We start from the raw sequence: 14,955 nt of genomic DNA, 5'->3' as shown, positions 1-14,955 counted from the left end.
TGAACTGGATAAGGTTAATGAATTTACAGTGATAGCGCTGAACTTGCTAAGGCCTTTGACAGGATACCACATGGAATTCTAATCAGTAAACTGCAGCACATAGGGATGGATAGGAGGGTGGTTAATGGAGAGATAGCAGAGAGTAGTTTATTCAGGATCGGAGTCCAAAAGAAGCCCTGTTACTAGTGGTTTGCTGCAGGGTTCTGTTTTTGAACCACTGCTATTTAATTTGTTCATTAACAATATAGGAAATGATCTGAGAGGAACTGATCATTTATTTGCTGCTGATGCAAAGTTGGGTTGAGGAACAGTGAATGCACATGATACCAAAATTTTGGAGGATGATTTGGATAGATTGGCAGTCTGGGCTAATAAGAATCGATGTCCATTTAATGTAGCAAAGTGTAAGGTTATGCATTTTATTATTATTATTACGGGCAACTCCATGGAGTCCTTAGACTCATCGAGGGAGGCCCCAAATCCTATTCATCGCAACTATTCGACATTCATACAGTATCTATCATACCTCGCCTGAAACTCATTCACTGTCACAGCATCCACCAGAGACTCTGGCAGCCCATTCCACTCATTCACCACTCTAAAAGTAAAGAACCCAGCCCTAACACCCTTACTAACCACACCTTTTCCCAGTTTCCATGGATGTCCTCCCACAACCAGCCCTGTTCTCAAAAATATCTTCTGAATTAATGTCTCAATCATATCTCCCCTCCTCCGCTTATCAACCAATCTTTGCAACCCACAAATCCTCAACCTGTTCTCATAAGGTTCATTCCACAGACCTGCTATCATCTTGGTCACTCGCCTTTGGATCCTATGAACTTCCTCCCCATCAAGAAGAAACCTAGGTGACCAAATCTGGGCACAGTAGTAGAGTCTTATCAAGCTCGATACAGAGGAACAATAACCTGCTTGTCAACGTATTCTTCAGCAACCAAGTGATTTGATGAGCTGATTTTGCCACTTTTGCAATGTGCCCCCTAAACTTCAACTCCTTATCCACGAACACTCCTAAATCTCGTGCCTCATTAATTTCCTGGAGTACAGTTCCACCAATGTGATATACTGCTGCTAATTTTTTCACCCCAAAATGCATAATCTTACATTTTGCCACATTAAATTGACATCCATTCTCCTTAGTCCAGACCTCCAATCTATCCAAATCCTCTTGCAAAATTTTGACATCATCTCACTATTGCTCTACCCAACTTTGCATTATCCGCAAACAAATGAACTGTTCCTCTCAGATCCTTTCCTATATCATTAATGAACAAATTAAACAGCAGTGGACTAAGAACAGATCCTTGTGGCACACCACTAGTCACAGGCCGTCTTGTGGACTCTACTCCTGAATAAACCACTCCCTGATATCTTTCCATCAACCACCCTCCTATCCATCTCAACCCTATATCCATCCCCATATGCTGCAATTTACTGATTAGAATTCCATGTATCCTGTCAAAGGCCTTAGCAAGGTCCAGTAGAATCACTTTAAACCCATTATGTATATACACATTTAAGGTAAATACTGAACTCAACAAATGCAATGAATTGATTATAAATTTATGTAAAATGATAACTGCAATTTAATTTAAATGCATGTATATGATATATGAAAGACGGACTTGTTTGGCAATGAACTTAAATGTTTTTTCACACACTTCTAGTATATGAGATTTACCGTTTTCAAGTAAAGTGCCATAACTCTAACACGTACAGCTGCTTATTTTTAAATCACTTTATGCATGAAACAGCAGGCATGATTGGTCGAGTGGTTAGTGTATCTGCTCTCCAGCCAAGAAACTGCGGGTTCGAATCCTGCCATGGGTACGGATGTTTATGAGTGGAAAGGGAATCAGCAACCCTCCACTTCTAGTAGAAAGCTTCCCTCCTAAAACCTTAAGAGATCATGGAGTGACCATATGGCATCCATAGCCAAATGTGAATTACTGACATTACGGAAATAAAAAACAGGAATTCAGCATAGTGAAGCATGTGTGGAGTGAAAATAACACTATAATATTGCTGTGAGAGAAATGTGGAGATTTTTGGAACTTGAAAGTGGATATCTATCAAGTCTTTCATAGAGAAAGAAAAATGTCTCAAAGTTACTGTTATGTTATGTACAACAACAGAACAATTTTATGGGAGGAGGAGATTGTGGCAAGTTGAGGTTTTAATTACCATGTGGAAGAAAATAGTTTAGTCTTTCATATAGAAAGTAAAATAAACTTCTGGACTACTATAAAGGAGATAAAAGGAGGTAAGAATCAAATAACTCAAAGAATAATCAAGCCAGTGATCAAATAACTAACTTCACAGTGAATGAGATCGTCTTTTTTAAATTGTTCATTGAACAGATACCCCCCCCCCCCCAAAAAAATCGAAGGCATTTAGAATGAGACTAAAAATTCACTCGCCACTATGTCTCTGTTAACTTGCCGGTTTTCTGGAGTCCTATAAATGCACATAAGGGAATTTACAAAATCCAATGCACCTGCAACTTATCCTATATAGAAGAAACTGAAAGCACAATTCCAATTACAAAAGACAAACCCAAATGCCACATTAAATTCCTTCACTATGATAAAACAGATCTTTCTGACCACACACTACAAATTTTTCGCAGAATTAGGTGGAAACGCACCAATTCCATACACTGCACCAGAACCTGGTCTGAAAGAAAATTCAAAGAAGCTTGTGAGATGTGTTGTTTAATCATTATCTCACAAGCTTCTTTGAATTTTCATCTAAACAAGAATGACGAATTAGCAATTACAAGAGTCTGGAAGACCCATCTGCAACCCATATAGCACTGAGAAAAACATGATGGCAGAACCTCAACATGTTCTGTTAATCTTAGGTTAACAGAACTGCAGAGGTGCATTTGATGTAGTTCCATTTTTAATTTCTTTCTTTCTATTTTACTCTATTATTATATTATTCTTTTTATATATAAATTATTTTATTTTATTCATCTATTATTATTTCTTCTCACCATAGGTCAGTTTAGCATAAATGATTAACAAAACCGTTATATTATAGCGTACTTATGATGACCTTGATATAGAGGTCAAAATAATATCGTGTTATATTTCTTGATAGTAAAGTAACTGCTATAACGTGTGGTTTTGTCTCCGTAAATTCTACACAACGAATGCTGACAACCATGTAACCTTCAAAAAAAGAATATAAATGGATACAATTTCTAATGATAACCATGCAATTCAAGACACAACAGCAACCATGCTATTGTAACTGACACTAATATAAGATCTCTGTAAAACTACTTTACAATAAATTGTGAAGATTTAGATTTACTCTGCCCATCATGTGATCACTATATGACACATTCAATTCATACAGTATTGTTATAATCCAGAAACTGGCAATTTTCATACAAAAATAAATAATACTAATAAAATTAAATAAATCATTCCTCACTCTTCAGTCCTGTTCCATCCTATGAAGGTGAGTGACCTCCTCTGTATTTATCTGATTCCTATTACCAACTAATATTCACTGTCCTTTCCTTCTATTTATCTATAAATATGAGCAGCATCATACTATTTCGATAAATGCCTGAATGAATGTTTTGTACTCCTTAACATTTAAAAAGTTTCAGCAAACTCAGTGTTAAATTTCAATTAATGATACGATGTTTAATAATCTATATTTTTCTGTTATATTTGAGAGCCATAAAACAGTATTAAAAATTCAGAGAAGAGGAGAATAAATTTTTTAAATAAATTGGCTGACTGGATAGCATACCCGCTCTCCAACCAACAGGTTGGGGGTTCGAAATGGGCATTGTTGTTTATAAAAGAATGTTGTAGAAGCATGAGAGCAATGCGAGTTTATAGAGCTTGTCTTGATTTTAAAATAAAAAAAATAAAAAAATGTCTACTTGTTGCAGAGAAATACATGTAGCACTCTACAGGACATGAAATGAACTGTAACAATGTTGCCTAAGTCTTCAAACACTACATGCACCCGTTTAAAAATATAATTCTGTAAATAAAATTACATAAAAAAATCAAACGCCGTTTATTTTCCAAATGGAGTAGGCAGAACTCTTTTAGCAGTGACTTAGAAATTGATAAGCAACAAGTATTCACTTTTAGTACTCATGGATAGTTGATTTGACAGCTACCAACGGTTTATAGACTTTATGGGTGAGAGGGAGTCTCCATAGCTCTGCCGTTATAGACGAAGCCCTTTGGTCGGAAAGACCTGAGCTCGATTCCCGTCAGTGACGTGAGGAACTTGATCTGGTCTCTATCGACGAAAGGCGAGTTAGCCAGCCTCATACTGAGGTAGGGGGGTTGTTTCACTCGGAAACTCGGGTTTTTTGTTCCCCAGAACAGGCAAACCGACCACGTAAACACACATGTACAGACATTGGACACACTGGGAGGCATAGGGCCAGTCACCTTATCATCAAGATGGTTGCGGTTGCAAGAATAAAAAAACCTCAACACCGTAAAAGGGAAAAGAGGAAGATTAAGTAAGTAAATAAGTATGGGTGAGAGGAATACGGCAGACAGTACAGCCATCTCGTGTTCCAAATCCTCGTTTATATTATTATCTGAAAAAGTGCGAGTTCTACCCTTCGATTTTTCTCAGTTGTAGGGTAAAAAATCCCAGTTTCAGGGATGGAGCCTCTTATGACGATAATAATGATGATGATCACTCGACATGTTATATATTCAATTTCAGGAGTGGAAAGTGGCCAGCAACGAAAGAAGAACCAACGGATTCACAATAGTTAACAGTCGCTCAAGGAAGTAAGGTGAATCATAAATGCTCAAATGGTTATCGTTTAAAGAAAATTTGATAACATGAGAAGTAAAGACGGTAGGTGTGCAGTGTTCAGGGCCGTACTTATGCACAAGCGCAAGAGGTTCTAGATGGGTACTCGGGAGCACTATAGCGCCTCGAGTTTCGACAGCCTCGTAAAAAAAGTGTAAGTACGGTCCTGGTTGTGGTGAAACAACTGTTAGGATATTAGGATTTAGGATATTGACAAGGTGGTGAAGATTATCAAGCATTCAGGCAGCACCTGAATGCTTGATAATTTGTATTAGATACGCACTAACATCAGTTAGTGCGTATCTAATAGAAGTTTTTCCCTTGGGTCCATCAACTGTTTGATGGGCTTCGTTTTTATTTTTTTCCTTGAGAAAAATGTCCTGTTATGTTGCTGGAATTGTTTCAAAATTGTTTGAATATCTCTGTTTGAAACTGTGGTTGTCATTTGCAAGAGATCAAGTGTGTACGTTCCAAACATACATTAGCTTAATTGAAAAAGATAATATTTCAGCTACAGAAGTAGTAAGAACATTGAAAATCTTGTAAACAATTTAGAGTCCGGAAAAAGTGAAATGTTTGTAACTACTGATATAAAAAAAACAACTGAAAATGTTAGTAGATTCATGAGAAATTAATGAGGCTAAGGTTTTTGAGGTAGTTGAGAATTTCTATGAAACCAGCTTAGAATATGTCAACAAGTAGTAGTATATTTTAGGAAACAGTGAAAAGTTGAAGTGAGTGCTACTACGGAAGACACCTGAATGGAAAGTGATACAGGACAGCCTGAACGAGGAACTCATCATACGCACAGAATCAAAAGCAACTCGTGTATTCGATCAGTGGACCCTCATAAAATCAAACGCCGTTTATTTTCCAAATGGAGTAGGCAGAACTCTTTTAGCAGTGACTTAGAAATTGATAATCAATTTAAATCAGTACAGTAACGAGTGTATGAAAGCGCTGTGGCAAGTGTCTAACTTGCACCCCCTAACACAAAAATTACAAAAATTTTGAAAAATTTAAATGTAACAAGTTAAATTTTACTAAATGCAATGGGTTAAATACTTAGTATTAATCCAATCAAAATGAGTTGCAGTGTGTTGCAGAATTTGTGTGTCTAAAGTGGCGTATTGTCGAAATTTAAAATTACAATTTAAAATAGCGGACATTTATATATATATATATATATTTTTTTTTACATTTTGCACCCCAAACCTAGTTGCTCCCGTAACGGGCGCCTCTTTCGCCACGCCCTCGTTACGGCACTGTCTATAATTGTGAAACAGTTGGACGAAAGAAAATATTTATGTATCTCTGATTGACTGGTACAGATTTGTTTCTGAAATGAGCGAAAAACGCCTTGACTTTCAATACTTTTTTAATATTGTAGACTTTATTCCTTGTCTTCCAGGAAGCACAGCACCTGTTGAGAGAATATTTTCCGTTATGAACAGTATGTGGTCAAAGGAGAAATCTAGATTAAGTGTTTAGCTAATGAGGGCTATGTTAGTTGTAAGACAAAATTGTGTCATGGAATGTGGAAGTTTTATGATAAGGTGTTGAAAGACCGAATTTTGCTTCATCGGAGAAATATTCATGGTACGATCGTGGTGAAATACAGCCCCCCCCCCCCTCTACGTCTATCTAACTTTTTGTACGGGTTCTGTCACTGAAGAATAATCGCAAGCGCAATATGTTTATGTACACTGCCGGTGCCAGGTTATTTTGCGCCTTAGGCAAAGTTTACAAGTGCGCCGCTTATTTCATAGACTGAAATGTTTCTAATTGACATTAAACAAACTAAAATTGTCTTTCAAGTTAAATTAATAGGTAAATTAATAGGGCTTTTTTATTTTATTTTTTAATTAATTTGAAAATTCTGTTATAATTCATTTACAAAAAAAAGTTATAAAATACCGAAATTTAATATTTTAAAATATTTACCTCAACTGAATTTTAAATAGCGGTAAGTTCAAATCATTTAGTTAAGGAACAAAAAAGAACCAAGAGTTAAATAGTAAAATAGTGTGATGTGTGAAGGATAAGGAAAAAGAATCGATACCTAAATCATGTATTATTATTATTATTATTATTATTCCTAATACCTCCAAGGAGTCCGAAGACTCATCGCGGGAGGACACCAACAACTATCTCTACACCTAACCTCTACTACGAATCATCTCCATCAACGCCATCTACCGCCCACCTTCAACACCACCACAACAGTAATTTTTGTCTGTAAATTGCGTGTGTTCTGAAGGGCCGATTTGTATGTATGCGGGATGAAAAACCCGAGTTTCCGGGAGAAAAAACCCTGCTACCTCCGTATGAGATCGGCTAACTCACCTTCGATTGAAATCTACCAGATAAAGATTCCTCCCGTCGCGACGAGAATCGAACTTAGGCCTATTCCAATCGAAGGGCGCAATGTACCATCGTTCTTCCAATTGCGCTACGGAGGCGTCTATTATATATCACTATTTAATATCACTATTAAATAGTATCACTATTTAATTTTGATATTTTAGTCAAGTATGAATAAAGCATAGCTTGAAGTTTTGTACCCTTTCATGGCTTGTGCCCTAGGCGGTTACCTAGTTTGCCTGAATGGTAACGCCAGCCCTGTATATATAATAAAACTTTTTTATAGTCTTAATTTTTCATGAATACAGAATATTACATAACCCCTTCCCGTTTTTGCCATTGCCCTTGTTTGTCTTAAGAAAATATGGTCAGCCTAATCATAAATGTTAACTGTTTTATTATCAGTAAAAACGTATGACTTGATAGTGCATAAAAATGCTGTAGTACGAATAAGCTAGACGGACTTTGAAAGCTATTGGAATGCTTGCATCTTATGCAGAAAAGAATGAGGAATGAAAAACATTATCCATATCTACTGAGCCTTGTCCTTCTTCGTTGACACACTATGAAGACTAGATAACAAGGCAAGCTTAGTAAAAATCCGTTTTCTTTTTTATTGCTTTTAAGGTATCAATTTAGACTCAATTTAAACTAGAGTATTCAAGATTTCTTATCCATAGAGAGATCTCTCCGAAAACACGATTGAAATCATTAACACATCCATTTTCTTCACTCACATTTGGATCTCTTTCCTACTAATCTGGGTATTGTTAATGAACTATTCAATCAGGAAGTTTCTTATATGGAATAACGTACATAGGCAAATTGAACACACTGATGGATATGTGAAGAGTGTTATGAAGATCTAAAACCAAATGTAAATGCACATATATGTACAAGTTCACATAAAATGCAGTTTGTAAGACAACAGGTAGTTGATATTTCAGAAAAAAAAACTGAAGGACCAGGGTAGTATTAAGCTCATTTTTCACTTCTGCAGCACTTTTGCATGCAGGCGCTAGGCCATCCGAAGAAAGACCTAAATTCAATTCTAGGCTCCAATTAGAGGAACATTTTCGAAGCCTTTCTCTGACCAGTTCCTTAGCAACTGGTGGATTTTTTTTTTTTTACTTCTGCAATTAATTCCACAAACTACTTTTGCCTCAATACAAAACACAAATTGTTCAATGAATTATACAACTATGAGGTATGTTGTAAGTTATTTTGTAATTATGACTGAAGCAACAGAGGCTATGAAGCCAATGTATTATTTGTAAATTGTATATTCTTCCCGACTGGTTTGACTATTTTGCAAGATTTGTAGCTCAGCAGATGTTACGTTTGCATACCACAGCGCTTGACCGCACGAAAGAAGACTTGCTTTCGAATTTAGTCGGCGACTACAGGAAATTTTTCTAAGCCTTTTTTCGACCGGTCCCGAGTTAGTCGATCTCTGGTATGTGCAAGTGAGGTTTTCTTTGTCCCGTAAACTCAATAAAATCGACCGTAGAACCCACATTATTTCGGACATTAAATATATTGTATTAGGGATCACGAGATCGCGGCACTTGTTGAGCCATCTCTCTTCCCTGCGTGCCACTTGATTAGTGATAGCCTTGGGCCAGCTATTTGATTGGGTACCAGTGGAGATTGAACTGACCACTCAGTCTTCAAAAGTTAGATAGGGCTAAAATGGCCTCACCCACTCCTTATACGGGAATAAAAGGCATTAGTTGATTTTTTTTTTTTTTTTTTTGGAAAATCGAAGTATCTGGGCCTTGTCTGCATGAGACTTGCTAACTCCTTTTTAGATGAAAAATTCATATAAAGTTATACAACATTCTAACACAACTACTTCCGTAGGAATGTTTATCGAAAAGCAGCTATAGAAGACATATATATATATATATGTGTGTGTCAAATCTTTGAGAGATTGAGTCCTGCTTAAGTGACACAACCTCAGAACAATGACCAGGGTTGTATAACAGGTGTAAGCTATCATATGTATAATATATGTCCTGTAGCAATAAGAGGCAGATGAACAGAGAAATATCCATATTTGAAACCCATTTGAATATAGATCAATTGAATGAACCATACAAGTTTGAGGGCTAGTTTTTTAAATTTATGATATTACTTGAGATGGAAGAGCTAGAAACGCACTATATGTATAGCTTCTGGTAGTCAAGTAAACTTGGCCTGCTTGAGTTGTAACCTGTTTTCATTAAATGAGCTCTGGCAAAGTAAAAGAAAAGGGAAGAATGGGAAGTGGGTGATATACTGCTTGAAAAGAAGATAACGGACACCCCAATGGGTAAGGTAAATTGTGCCATGTAACGAGTCGCATGTTTGTAGCCAATATAAATTGGAGGAATATGAGACTCCTGAGTCAGTGCAACTGTGTTCTGGTGAAATGGTTGCAAGGGAACTAGCATGGTTTGGATGCCATGTTGCAATCCTATCTGTTCAGCAAATTGGGTGTCAGGTCAACAATTAATGATACCATACTGAGATGGATGCATAGGGAGTCAACTGCAAGTGCAACCTGAAGTGGACAGTCCATTGCACTCCCCAACTTGACCGTACGCTGCTACGATGGATATGCAAAAACCGCGATTTGTCGGCAGACCCGTTGGATGCAAAATTCCAGGAATTGTCTGGAACACGAATGTGCACAGAGACACTCAGCACCAAGCCTCACAACATGGGTTTCCATGATAGGACCGCAATTTAAAAGCCCCACATTACACGAACATTGCAGTGTAGCCTTCAGTGATGTGTGTGTGTATACAGCAAAATATGGAGGTTTGGAAGCTGTTATGGAGTGATGAATCATGCTGTACCCTCTGTCGAGCAGATGGATGATCTTGATTTTTCGGGGCATGGCCTCATACCTTTTCTTGTGGTGCCGCGAACAGTGAACTCCGAAAGGTATCTGAACATTCTGGACAATGTAATGCTTCCTACTTTGTGACATTTCTACAGAATTGACCAGTCTCTTTCAGCCAAACAATGCACCTTGTTATAAGGCTGCTGCTGTAACTGTGGCTTGTGGAAATGAACGTCACCACACTTGACTAGCTTCCACCAAGCCCTGATCTCACCCTACCAAACATCTGTGGGACTTACTAAAGCATCAGTTGAGGTCAAGGGATGTCCTCCCTAAAACAGTCCACATGTCCACAGGAAGAAGGGTCCAAAATTGTCATTGATCGCTAATATATGTCCCTTAGGATTGCTGCATTCATTGCACCAAAGAGTCCTACATCTTAAGGTGGAAGCCATGGTTGTCTTTTCCTCACACTATGGTGTCTGTTGTCTTCTTTCCAAGCAGTGTATATAAATGACCTTCACTATCAGTGGCATAAACAGTAATTTCCTTACCATCGTATGTGTGTGATTGTCATCTCTAATGCTTCTAGAACAATTTTTTTCCCTCGCAAAAAACATGTTTTTTCCCTGTTATCTTTGATAACGCATAGTTTAACAGAATGATAAGACCTCACTTGAACTGACATGCATAGCTACTATGTCATAACCATGGCTTATAACATCTTTGGCATCCCTTCTTTCTTGAGATGTTACTTTATCTGTCCAGCTGCTGCCATTCTGTACAAATCATAAATCTGCCAAACCTAGGACACTTCTCATATTTTTGGTAGTGCCCCGAAGATCTTTTAAAAAGCCTTGAACACCTAACCTAATTGATCTCTCATGGACGATCAGTTTCTGTATTGTGCCTCTTCAGCAGATATTTCCATCAGCTCAGTTCAGCAGAATTGGTATATATAAAATTTCTCCAATTTCTGCTAAGCCTATATCATAAGCAATAGTTGCCCAATATCCATTTCAATTAAATTGCTGACTCAAACAATTTACTGTCATCTTTCATTCCATATTTATCAGTTCCTTGGAATAATGTTCCGCTTGAACCATTCCCCAAACACAACAGTATCGAGCTACTCAAAAAGAATATCAATAGTTTATTTTTCTCTTGACTAGTGCCCACAAAAGTCACCGACATGCTACAGGCTTAGAAGCCTCCCATGCATGCTTGGAAGTGAAATAAAAAAACACAAATATACACCATATTTTTCTTTTTATGTAAAATATTATTCAACAGCTATATAACCTATTGAATCGAAGGAAACCATCTCATTTGTTGGGTCAGGTGTTACAATTTTGAAAATACTATACTACTCAACATGATCTAACAACTCTTGGTCTTCTTAACTTATTTTAACAGTATTACACCACCAAAACTAAATGATCAAAGGATGTTTATTAATGGGTCTTATATTTCACCGAATTACAAACCAGCATCCTCAGAGCAAAGACAACTTTAGCTTATCCTTGACAATCAGTAAGTAAAACATTCAAATCGAAATGGGCAAAAAATTTAGTCCTAAATGTTGTATAAAAAGTATTACAACTGCACAGGAGTCAATCTTTAGATGAGCGTTTTCCACATTTTTGTAGGATTAACGCAATTATACTTGTTTAACCACGATACCAAGATGTCTATAGATGTCAAGGTTATCATGGGTGCAAAGTGCATATTAAAATTGTAATACCATTGATATTACATTGAAATATATGATTGATATATGAAGCGTATGAAGATGCATATTTGATCCATAATGGCAGGTAAGGTGGTTAAGTTCGAGGATTGCTTCATAGCCATTGCTGACTAAAAATACTCCTGGCTTTTAACCTCTATCTATATAATCTATATAGCATATAGAAAACCAAACCATTGGTTTTCTTCCATCTAATTCTCTGGAGTGTCCATAATGTGGTTTACCAAACTTGACTTGGCATAATGGTATATTGAATGTACACTCTGTTGAGCCAAGTATTTGGATGCCTAGCTGTATATATAAAAAAAAAAATTACTTACATTTCTAGTACTGAATGGAGCTACCTTTGGCCTAAAAATGATGGCAACTACACTTTGGGGAATGCTTTCAGCCAGTTTGTGATATGTTACAACTGGAATATTCTTCCATTCCTTGTGCAATGCTACCCCATTGCTGATGCTGACAACCTGCTGTGGTCTGGACTCTGAGTCACTACACTCCAACGTTGTTTTGTGAAAACCAGTCTTGGATATGCAGTTGTTATGTCGTTTTTTTATTTCTCTTTTGTATAATGCTATTTGATTTAGTGATCACCACTCTTTCCTCTACCTTATTATATATGTTGGCCTCTGTTTCTATCTTTAACCCTTATACATCCCTAAATAGTCTGCCTAACACTGAGTATATGATCTTACTGCTTATCTGACAATTTCTAGATTTTGGGCCCCAAGAAAATACCTATTCCCTGATCTCTACAAGTCATCCACATTCGCTCAGACAAATTTATTTCCTGCGCCAGCCTGGGCTTTAAGGACAGAGTCAAACTAAGCCTAAGGATGGTTATCGAGTATCAGATGCTATTAATATAATTTGCTTGAAATCAGAAGCCATAGGTTTTCCCTTAATGTCTGTTTGTAGTCGTGCCCCCTTTCCTTTCTCACTTAGGATGTCCCTGCAAAAGTAACTGCTGAAATACTTCCAGTGTCAGAAGCATGTTGTCCGGGATGTCCAGATAGCCATGGTTTTGGGCACATCCATCAATGAACCATTCTGTCTAACTGAAACATTCCCCAAACTATTACCCAGCCTCCACTAACCTTGACAGTTGGAATGACGCAGTCCTGCTGGAACCATTCCCCAGATCAAAATACAGCCATCAGAGTGAAACATTTGGAAGCGTGATTCTCTGCTCCATAAAACCCTTCCAATCTATGGTCAAGGAACGGCATGAAAGACACCAGTCCAAACATCATTTGACTTCATAGATGTCCCTGCAGTATTTTCCAGGTTGATTGCGAGGTCTGCTGCTGATAATGCGTGGGATAATCGAACATTCCAAGATAAGCAATGGTGGATTTTGGTATACTGAGATAGGTAACAATGTCATGGATAGAAAGACCACTGATGTGACACCCAGCTACCATCCGAACATTGAGTCTGTCAGTTCAGCTGAACATGACATCAAATACAGTGTAAAACATGCAGCACATCCCACCTTTTATTACCAGATGTATGCACTCCCTGAATATTTGCATGAGGTAGGATCTGAAATATGCCTGTCCAAATACTTTTGTCAACAGTGTATTTATCTTCTCCAATGCAAATGTTAATGGGTCTTTTATCTCTCCATGGTTGTAGGCTAAGTTGCAGTCACAGAAAACTTAACACACTCCAGGATGTTTATCCTTAGGAGAGTGGATCAAAGTTGCTAACTTGATATGTGGTGTGAAGGTTGTTTTTTTAATACTATGGCTATCTTTTCAGATGTACCTCAAATATATAGAATGGGAATGGTGATGCTTTGTTCTTGTGTGTTTGTGGAAGAAGACATGTAGCTTTTAATCTATTGTGCAAGATACAGACACTGGCTAGGGAAGTATGGCAAACATGTCGAGTTCTGTGAAAAGGGCTGCATCATTAAAACAAATAGCCCTGGCTCTATGTTTTAATGATGCAGCTCTTTTCACGGAATTCTAGAAATGTGCGTGTTTCTAGAATTCCATACTGCTGGGCTGGATGATGAGGTGATTGTTTATGTAGTGATTATATCACATGTTGGCTTTCTATAAATGGAAAAAGGTAGTGAACATCTGAAAGGCAAGTGACTAATGTGTCAAGAAAAGGTAAACAACTATGCGAGTCTTTTTCTAATGTAAGTGAATTTTGGCATTGGCTGTTAAGTAACAACAAAAGAATCCAAAAACAAGTTTTAATTTGTTAATGATTTATTTTGACCAAGAAGTTACTTTAATAATTTGTGAACTTTTTTTTTTCTTGTGACAGTGGGGTCTCAATCTATGATTTTAGTAAGCTGAATTGTCATCTAGGTGAGCCAGCTTGTAATCCTATTGAATCCTGATAACAATAGCATTACCCTTATCGGCTTTAGTAATTACAATTTTTTATTCCTATATAATTTTTTTTTTTTTTTTAAAGAGCAGCTATTTCTTTCTGTGGTATGTTGCTTTCAGGTGGTTGAGATTTGTAAAGATGCTTGCTATGTCTAAACAAATGTTATTGTCTATTGAAGGTGGAAGACTGTAGATGCACCAATCTAGGTTCATAATTTCTAGTTTTGGACCTTGCTTTGTTTGAGGTCACAACTTTGCTACTGAAGTGCAGGAAGTTCCAAAACTAGAAATTATGATGAATGTAGAATCTACAGTCCTCCAGCTTCAATACTCATAAGCAAACAATGGAATCTTTTCTTTCAGTTTATTCCCTTTATCATTTATGTATAAATGAAATAATGGTCATCTAAAGCAGAGCTTTGTGGCACACTGGTCACCTGCTTTTTCCTAAATTCTGCTCCATACTCTACTCTCATATCCTTGTCATCATTCACATCCATCCTCATATGTTCCAATTTTCATAACAGAGTTTCCATGTGGCATCCATCCAAACGCCTATGATAAATCCAGCAGTATCAGCAATAGCCATTCTCTTTATCCAATTCAGCAATCAAACTATTATGAAAAGTTAGTAATTTACTAAGGAAAGTCCTACCTTTCACAAATTTCTTGTGATGGGCAATTTGTGTTTTCTCTCTCCATACTTCTCCCTCTCAAATTCCCTATTTTGATATTTGTCCACATTACTACTTGATACTGCATGCCATTCAAGAAAATTATCTTTGTGTTTAGTGTTGAATACTATATTACTCCTTTCTTTCGCTAATCAT

Source organism: Typopeltis vanoorti, chromosome 14 (genome assembly GCF_054136105.1).
Source record: "Typopeltis vanoorti isolate ZY-2024b chromosome 14, IOZ_Tvanoo_1.0, whole genome shotgun sequence".
NCBI lineage: Eukaryota > Metazoa > Arthropoda > Arachnida > Uropygi > Thelyphonidae > Typopeltis > Typopeltis vanoorti.
Note: the sequence above shows the minus strand (reverse complement) of the source record.